The sequence below is a fragment of the Triticum aestivum genome, chromosome 4B, assembly GCF_018294505.1.
Source record: "Triticum aestivum cultivar Chinese Spring chromosome 4B, IWGSC CS RefSeq v2.1, whole genome shotgun sequence".
Classification (NCBI taxonomy): Eukaryota; Viridiplantae; Streptophyta; class Magnoliopsida; order Poales; family Poaceae; genus Triticum; species Triticum aestivum.
Window position 1 is genome coordinate 624,082,899 of NC_057804.1, and position 10,482 is coordinate 624,093,380.

The window sequence follows — 10,482 nt, forward strand, 5'->3', positions numbered from 1 at the left end:
ACTCTGCATATGGCAAGCTTTCTTCCCAACTGGTCCCATAGGTGAGGACACATGCTCTCAGCATGTCTTCTAGAATTTGGTTTACGCGTTCTGTCTGTCCATCAGTCTGGGGGTGGTATGCGGTACTGAATGCTAGTTGAGTTCCTAGTGCCTATTGTAGGTGATCCCAAAACCTAGAGACGAATTGTGTGCCTCTGTCAGATATTATAGTCTTTGGGACCCCATGTAGGCAGACGATACGGGCAAGATAAAGCCGGGCAAGCTTCTGAGTGGCGTGAGTTGACTTCACCGGGATAAAATGTGCCACCTTAGTTAATATGTCGGTGATGACCCATATGGCATCATTTCCGTGTCGTGACCGAGGTAGCCCAACAATAAAATCCATTCCAATCTCGTCCCATTTCCACTCGGGTATCTTATTTGGCTGGAATAGTCCGGCTGGTTTCTGGTGCTCGGCCTTGATGCGTTGACAAGAATCACAACATGCAATGAATGTGGCTATGTCCCTTTTCATACCGTGCCACCAATTTTTTTCCTGAAGGTCCTTGTACATTTTTGTTCCTCCAGGATGGATTGAATACGGAGCGGTGTGGCCTTCAGCTAGAATTTGCTGTCTGAGGTCCTCGACATTTGGTACGCAAAGCCTATCTCCGTACCACAATATTCCTTGCTCGTCTATGACGAATTCTGAGGCCCTGCCCAAACTCGCTTTTCTTTTTATGCCTTCAATGCTGGGGTGTCCACGCTGAGCCTCCTTAATCTTTTCAATCAGAGTAGGCTGTATTTCCAAATTCGACACACTGCCTTCGGTGACCATTATTAAGTTGAGTTTGGCAAATTCCTGCTGAAATTTTGGTCTCAAATTTGGTATACTGTCATTGCCCGAGCTGGGGTTCCGACTAAGGGCATCTGCCACTACATTTGCTTTTCCTGGATGATAGTGGATTCCAACATCATAATCCTTCACTAATTCCAACCAGCGTCGTTGCCGTAAATTGAGTTCCGGCTGTGTGAAAATATACTTGAGGCTCTTATGGTCTGTGTATATTTCACAACGATTTCCAAGTAGAAAGTGTCTCCATTCTTTGAGTGCATGGATGACTGCTGCCAACTCCAGGTCATGAGTAGGATAATTTTCTTCATGCTTGCGAAGTTGTCTGGAGACATACGCGACTACCTTGCCTTCTTGCATCAATACGCATCCGAGGCCCTTCCGGGATGCGTCACAATACACCTCAAAATTCTTGTGTATGTCTGGCACAATTAATACTGGTGCCGTTGTTAATTTCCTTTTTAGTTCTTGGAAGCTTTTCTCGCAAGCTTCCGTCCATTCAAACTTCTTGTCTTTCTTGAGTAACTGCGTCATTGGCTTTGCTATGGTGGAGAATCCTTCAATAAATCTTCGGTAGTATCCTGCCATTCCCAAGAAACTTCGTACGTCCGTTACGCTGGCTGGTGGTTTCCAGCCAAGTACGGCCTTGACCTTTTCTGGGTCTACGGCAATACCTTCTTGGGTCAGTACGTGGCCCAGAAAACCCACCTGTCTTAGCCAAAATTCACATTTGCTGAACTTGGCGTACAGTTGATGTTTCCTGAGTTCTCCTAGTACAATTCTGAGATGTTCAGCGTGCTCTTCTGGTGTCTTGGAGTATATCAGAATATCATCGATGAATACCACAACAAACTTGTCCATAAACTTCATAAATACTTTGTTCATGAGGTGAACAAAATATGCGGGGGCGTTTGTTAGTCCAAACGGCATTACTGTGAACTCATACAGTCCATATCTGGAGGTGAAGGCTGTCTTGGGGATATCTTCTGTTCGCACTTTTAATTGATGGTATCCCGACCTTAAGTCAATTTTTGAGAAGACTTTGGCCTGAGCGAGCTGATCAAATAAATCATTTATCCGTGGCATTGGGTATTTGTTCTTGATTGTGACCATGTTAAGTGCTCGATAGTCTATACACAATCTCAGTGTCCCATCCTTTTTCTTGGCAAATAAAATTGGTGAACCCCAAGGTGAGGAACTGGCTCGTATGTATCCTTTGTCCAACAATTCTTTTATTTGCTTCTTCAATTCTACCAACTCGGATGGTGCCATTCTGTATGGTTTCTTGTAAATGGGAGCGGTTCCGGGTGCTAGCTCAATGCTGAATTCTATCTCTCGGTCTGGTGGCATGCCTGGTAGTTCTTCGGGAAATACGTCTGGAAATTCACACACTACTGGAACCTTGCTTAACTCAGAAACGTCCACCTTGTTCAACCTCGGTTGCCGAGATATTTGTCTTTCTTTGGCTGAAACCTTTATTGTCTTCCCGTGATGGTGGGTGAGAATTACGGTCCGGTTGAAGCAGTCAATAAAACCTTTGTTGGTGGTTAACCAATCCATCCCTAGGATGACATCCAGTCCTTTATTTTCCAATACAATAAGGTTGGCGTGAAACTTCAATCCTTCAAATTCAATAACCACACCTTGGCAGTAACTCTGGGTCACTTGCTTAATCCCAGGGGACTTGATGATCATGGATTTTTCCAAGGGAAGCATTGAAAAATTATTTTGCAAAGCAAATCTCTTCGAAATGAACGAGTGAGAAGCTCCAGAATCAAACAAAACCGTGGCAGGTATTGTGTTGATAGGGAACGTACCGAGTACGATATCCGGGGCATTTTGTGCTTCTTCTTTGGTCACGTGGTTCAGATGACCCTTCCGGTGGTTGTTATTGGGGTTGAAATTGTTTCGCTTGGGCGCTGAATTATTGCCACCGTTGTTCGGCTTTGGGGTTGAGTTCCTTGGCTTGGGGCACTGCTTGGCATAGTGCCCTTCTTCTCCACAAGCGTAGCAAGTAACGCCTGGGCGATATGTGAACTCCTTGTCCCTTGCATGGAAATTCTTGATTGGGTGTGAATTATTCGTCGTGGGTTTGTGTGTCACATTTTTCTGAAATTCCATCTTGCTTCGGTGGTTTCGAGCCTGAGTAGTCTGGTCCCTTTTGTGTTTGCGGAAATCCTCTAAGCCGCGTCGCTCATTTTCCAAGGTAATAGCCTTATCCACCAGTGTTTTGAAATCTGGGAAAGTGTGCACAACCAGCTGGCATCTAAGCGCGGGTGCCAGGCCTTCCAAGAATTTTTCCATCTTCTTGCTTTCAGTCATACGCTCTTCGTTGGCGTAGCGAGACAGTAGAGTAAACTGGCTGTTGTATTCTGACACCGTCATGGTTCTTTGTTTGAGGTCATCAGATTCTCTCTTCTTGATCTTCATAACACTTTTAGGAATGTGTGCCCCAGAAAACCTTCTTTGAAATCCTCCCAGGTTATTTCATTTTCGTTGGGGTGCATGTGTAGGAAATTTTCCCACCATGATGCAGCTGCTCCAGTGAGATAGTGCGGTGCATATAGTACTTTCTCACGGTCTGAACACTGTGCAATAATTAATTTTCTTTCCATGTATCGAAGCCAGTCGTCGGCCTCAAGAGGTTTGTCTGTATGAGAAAATGTTGGGGGACGCGTCTTCTGTAGCTCAGACAACTTGGATTGCTGCTGATACTGTCCATGGTGATTTCCCATATTGATGACTTGGTTCATCATTTCCTGATGTTGTTGCTGACTCTGTTCATAAAGGCGACATACTTGGGTAAATGCTGTTTCACTGCCCTGTTGACTTGACTGCCCCTGTATGAAATTGTTGCTTGGTGGTGTGCCATAATTTTCCTCTGGCGGATCTGGCATGGAGCGCGTCCAAGGACGAGACATCTTTCACTCTGGGGATATATTTTGTAAAACTCGTAAGAAAAGAAAATGAGTCGCAACAGTCAATAAATTCACAAATACGGGAAATTTTAAAAGCTCCAGGATTTTTCAAGAAAATAAACGATTTGTGCACGGAGAAGGACTATTACATATCTTACACGCAAGCAGTAATTATACAATACATCACTCAGGATATGCGTACATATTCCTGACATGTTATTTAGGCTAGTGCACTTCTCCCAGTCCCTACATGATGCGCAAACAAGCTACTTCTCACAAACTATGTACATATAAACATATAGCACAAGTCGGTACATCGCATGGCGGCTAAGCGTACTCAGTCGAAGATGGTGAGGATCTCCCTTGGCCTGCCGAGGGTGAGGCGCGGTGAGGCTGGGGACTCAACTTCCTCCTCGCTAATAGGCTCCAGACGTGAAGCGCTGCGCTGAGCTGATGGAGCGGGCGCCATAGGCGGAGTAACACGAATAGGAGTGGGCGCAATAGGTGGTGCAGAACAAACTGGAGTGGGTGCAATGACTTGGTTGAACTCGTCGGTGGTAGGCAGGCGACGAGCAGTGGCGAGAATGGTAGGTGAATGAGATGCTGAGGACGAGATGAAAGTCAGCGGTGGTGCGGTGTGCAGGAGCTCCCTCCTGTTGGCTGCACAGCCATGGACTGAGTCCATGCGGGCAGCTACAAGGTCGTCCACCAGGTTGTCGAAGGCTGCCTCCAGAGCTCGGAGGTACTCGACAAGCATCTCAATAGCCTCGTCTCGCTCTCCTCTGGGGCAAGCGAATGAGTAGTGACGGGTGTATGGCACGTGGCATGGAAGGTAGCGGTAGCGACGAGTCTTCATTGAAGGAAGAACATCCCGGAGACGAGCTATCGCCTCACGGGCAGCCATCTGCATAGCATGCCTCTCCGTAGGCATGGCTCACCCAAGAACCAGAAGCGGCGTAACTCAACACGCCCTCCCTTGAATTGCACCGCGGCCTGGTGCATGGTCAGACTGTCGTTGATCTTGTGTGGGTAGAGTGTGAAGACTGGGCACACTGATGGCCCCATCACGACCTGGACGATGAAGGAGAGGAGCTTGACGAACCCCTCAGGCACGTTGGCGAACACCTGTGACTCACAGTCGTTGCCAGCCATCTACAAAAGTAGGCAAAAATTCTGAATGGTCAGATCATAAATTTATGCTGACTGTCAGAAAATGACTACATTTGTAAAAATATGAAAAACAAACTGTAATATGCTAATAACAGATTAGCGATCGCACCTAGTGGCTTCCTATAGTCAGCCTGGCTCTGGTACCAAGTTTATCACGACCGGTTTTTCAATAAAATACTTATTGAGAAATCGATCTTTTGATTCCAGTATAGGAAGAATTATCCTTACTGGTAGACAAATACTTGAATACAGAAGGCCAATAGCATCAAATATATTACAGGGTTGAGCTGAGGTTGCTCAACAATTTATTACAAACACGCCAATATTGTACATAAGGGCGGTTATGACACAAGGGTGTGGTGACATGCTACTGACTCGAGATAACAGTGGTGGTGGATAACATGACTCCTAAACTGGTAGCTCATTGAGTGTCGAGGTGAGGCTCGATGAATTTATTTGGGGTAGCGGAAGCAGATATAATACAGTGACCAAATCCAGGATCGCACGAGACTGACTGGGACTCCTCTTTGTGTCGGACTCGCTATCGAATTCTTCATCCATGAGATTGCCTTCATCAACATCTGGCCAAATCAACAAGCCAGGTGAGTACTTTGAAAGCACTCGCAAGACAGTTCGAACATAAGATATAACAAATGCATGCATGAATGCATCATGAGCAAAATAACAATGCACATTCAATAATAAATATTGCACAACAAGGTATGCAAAAAGGAAGTCGGGCGGTAGTCCTCCCAAAAATTCAACAAACAACTGAAGACCGATCGGGTGTCTGGAGTGACGCCTCGAAAGGTAAACAAATAAATAATCATGCCGCAGTTGGGCGTCTAAGCGACACCACATAAAGGGCTTATATTGGAAAGTAAATGACAAGCGTGCCACAGTCGGACGTCTGAGCGACATCGCAGAAAGGGCGTATATCAAAAGTAAATAACAAGTGTGCCATAGTCGGACGTCTGAGCGACATCGCAGAAAGGGCTTATATAAAAAGTATATAACAAGTGTGCCACAGTTGGACGTCTGAGCGACATCGCAGAAAGGGCTTATATCAAAAGTAAATAACAATTGTGCCATAGTCGGACGTCTGGGCGACATCGCAGAAAGGGCTTATATCAAAAGTAAATAACAAGTGTGCCACAGTCGGACGTCTGAGTGACATCGCAGAAAGGGCTTATATTTCATTATTTATATCTGAAAAATTCATGAAGATATAATACTCATAGGAAATATAATACTCATGAAGATATAAACGGGTTAGTTCATCCACAGGAATAAACTTTTAACTGGACTTGACACTCATGTGGTTCACCGGAGTTTTGTCACTGAGACTGACATTTGACAAGATAAGATGAACACAGTACTTAGACATGTACAAGATGATTCAAAGGGTTTTTGACTCTGTAGAGTTTGTACTAATTGCCCACAGCCAACGGATTTCCGTAGTCACGAAGGACTAGTTCCGTTTACGGTATTTCGGTAGAAACACATCTAACCAGTACACACCCATCCCACCTCACAATGCCAGGAATCACCCTAGACAACGTCCAAGAAAAACTTTGAGACGGGGAGGTCACAACCTCGAATAGCATGGGATCAAATGTATATACGCGCGCTCTAAGGGGTGCCCCCCTCTCGGTCCCAACCGGAAACACCCATGCCCCCTGACCGGATGACGGGCTTTAATCCAGGGCCATGGAACCCTCATCACGGCCTCTCTATTTGGTGTGTACCAGGAAAGCGGTTTGCAACTTACTAAGCCATATTCCTTGCGGAAAACATGTGGTAGTACAGGAAGGGAAACGAATGGGAACGTGACTTGATTCATGTTGACACAGAAGTCAAATAGTCTGGCATAAGACTGGCATGCTACAACACTGCCATCTTACCCATTCTCATGCCATCACATGGCCATGCAAACTTATATCCAACAACATATGGATTTTCGAACTCACTTGCCTCAACTTTGCATGTGTTATAACACTCATCGAAATGCTCATAAACATGCCATGTAATTACTTAATGCAAACATGCCACGAACACTCATCATATCAAAAGTTCAAACATGCTTGCCTGATTCGGAGTAGTCGGAGTCTAGCTTGGCGAGGTTCGCGGTTCCGTCACCTCCTCCGGTATCTACGGTATAAGAAAATACGTACTTATCGTAAATACCGCGAGTGCACAGAAAAGTGTTCCAAATATTTTTCAAATAAATATGACAAAAAACTAGACAGAAAAATAAAGATGACAGAAAAAGAATCAATCAAAAATCAGTTTCTGTTTAAAAGTTATAAAGGTTTTAAATCTAGGGACTCATCTGTAATGAATCAGAAAGTTTCCAGGGGCCAACTTATAAAAACAGAAAACGGTTCGAAAAAGAGAAATCACTGACGAGGGGGTCCCACCCGTCAGGTTTGAAATTTCAAAGGGGGAGGAACAGAGCTCGTCGGCGCCCGAGAGTTGCGGTGGTCGCCGGCGGCGATCCACGGCGAGTTGGGAGGATCGGAGAGTACCTACGTGCTCAGGGTGTCCTTCTGCGTCGGTGGGTGGTGGTGGTGGTCGTCGGCGAGCACCACGTCGACGGCGGTCCTTGCTCCGGCGGCCGGCGGCTCGGGTGGAGTTGGATCTCGTCGGGGAGGGCTGCGGAGGTCAAATTGAAGCCGGGGTTAGATCACTGCGTTCCCGAGGAGACTACTGATGAGGTTAGGGCGGCGAGGGTGGCCTCACCGGAGTGTATCGAGCTGGTGGCCGAGGCGGATCGGGGCGGCTGGAGTTGGGGGAGGAGACCTCCTCGAGGTCCTCCTAGTGGCTTGGCAGGGTACTGGTGGGGTGCAGTGGTGGTGCGTGCTCGACAACGAGCTCAAGACTCCATTTTATAGGTGATCCGAGGCGGTGGCCGAGAACGGGGATCTCCGGCGATGGTTACGGCGGTGCAGTGCTTGGTCGGGGAGGTTAGGAGGTTGATCACCGACGTGGAGGTCCACGGGCTCTGTTTAGCATCAAACCTTGGCTGGATTGCGCGTGCTGGGTGGTTTCGGCAGAACGGGGCGGCGCGGGCCCGTCAGTGGCAGAGGGCGCGCCCTGTGCTAGCCGGGCCATGGCGACGGTACTGCGGTGTGTGCTGGCTCCGTTGGCCGCCACGGATGGCTCTGCCACCACAGAAGCTGCCGGCGTCGGTGATGCTCGCCGCCATCGACACCTGCGTCCGTCCAAGAGGGCGTGCGTCTGGCCAGGGAGAAGGGGCCGTGCGCAACGCGCCAGAGTGCACGGGTGATCGATGATAAGCCACTGACGAAAAACGAAACTGAAGATAACTCTGAACTCTGAATTTTAGTGAAAGTGTACAGGAACAGTGTCAGCCAAGTGTTTGATGAAATGATTCGAGCATGAGAAAAATTTATCTGGGGCTGATCTTTGGAGTGGTGGTCTCTCAAAGCACCTGGGGGCTGCCTGAATTTTTGTGAAATTTTTGGAGAAAGAAAATATGAATATCACCAAAAATGATGAATCTGGTCCAAACTTGCAGAGGTTGAAACTTGGAAATTTTGAAAAGAGGAAGAGTGGATCTTGATGGGTCCAGGTTGTGGGTGCTAAGGACTATCCACAAGAGTTGGTTTGAGATCAAAACTCACAGTAAATCAGGCACTTCCTTTGTAAAGCATCTAGGCTTAGAATAAATGACATAATTGTTTTTGGGGAGAAAAATAAATGGATTAAAATCCAAAAAAGGATTGAACTTGTTGGGACAGGATGTTTGGATTGCCCCAAAGTGGAGGGAGGGGTTTTGGGAGAATTTACCACATGAGGCATGGTAAAACCAAGGATGGTTCAAAACAAAAGAGTAGCTCCAAAACCCTTAGGGTTTCTTTTTAAAAGAAAAAGAATCCAAGAAATATTTTGGAGAAGGGAAACTCAGAAGAAAGGTTTTTAAAAACCAAATACCAGGGTTGCAGAAGATACAAAAAAAATCAAAGCCCTTGCCAAGGTGAAATTTTTTGAGAGAGAGAGAGGTTTTAGGAAGGATTTAAATGACCTTCTTCAAACCAAGCAAGGTTTTTGTTGAAAACTTTTAAAAAGAAATTTTGGAGTGTCACACATAAGCTAACAAACTTTCTCTTCTTGGATCATATGCACTTATGATTGGAACTCTAGCAAGCATCCGCAACTACTAAAGATCATTAAGGTAAAACCCAGCCGTAGCATTAAAGTATCAAGTCCCCTTTATCCCATACGCCACAACCCCCATACTCGGGTTTATGCTTCTGTCACTCAAGCAACCCATTATAAGCGAATCATGAACATATTGCAACACCCTATATCGGGAATCCCTCACGCTTGCGCGACACGGAGGGCACAATATGACAGCACCAATAATAAAACATGCAACTCAAACCAATCACGATCATCAATTAACCCATAGGACAAAAAGGATCTACTCAAACATCATAGGATAACCATACATCACCGGGAAATAATATATAGCGTTGAGCACCATGTTTAAGTAGAGATTACAATGGGTAAAAGAGAGGTTACACCGCTGCATAGAGGGGGGAAGAGTTGGTGATGAGGGTGGTGAAGTTGTTGGTGTAGATCGCGATGATGATGATGGCCCCCGGCAGTGCTCCGGCGCCACCAGAAGCAAGGGGGAGAGAGCCCCCCTTCTTCTTATTCTTCCTTGACCTTCTCCCTAGGTGGGAGAAGGGTTTCCCCTCTGGTCCATGGTATCCATGGCGTGGGGGGGGCGGAGCCCCTCCGAGATTGGATCTGTCTCTCTGCCTCTCTCTGTTTCTGCGTTCCAGATTCTGCCCTTTCACCGTTTTTTATATTCCTGGAGATCCGTAACTCCGATTGGGTTGTCCTTTGGACACGATTTCTATCCGGAAATTAGATTTCTTGCGGCGAAAGAAGGGCATCAACTGCCTTACGGAGTGGCCACGAGGGCCCAGGGCGCGCCCCCTGCCTCGTGGCCCCTTCGGGCATTGTCTCGCGTTGATTCTTCTTCCCAAAATTCATAAATATTCCAAAAAAATCTTTGTCCATTTTATTCCGTTTGGACTCCGTTTGATTTGGGTTTTCTGCGAAACAAAAAACATGCAACAAACAGGAACTGGCACTGGGCACTGGATCAATATGTTAGTTCCAAAAATAGTATAAAAAGTTGCCAAAAGTATATGAAAGTTGAATAATATTGGCATGGAACTATAAAAAATTATAGATACGACGGAGACGTATCAGCATCCCCAAGCTTAATTCCTGCTCGTCCTCGAGTAGGTAAATGATTAAAAAGATTATTTTTTATGTGGAATGCTACCTAGCATAATCTTGATCATGTAATCTAATCATGGTATGAATATTAAGACACGAGTGATTCAAAGCAATAGTCTATCATTTGACATAAGAACAATAATACTTCGAGCGTACTAATAAAGCAATCATGTCTTTTCAAAACAACATGGACAAAGAAATTTATCCCTACAAAATCATATAGTCTGGCTATGCTCCATCTTCATCACACAAAATATTCAAATCATGCACAACCCCGATGAC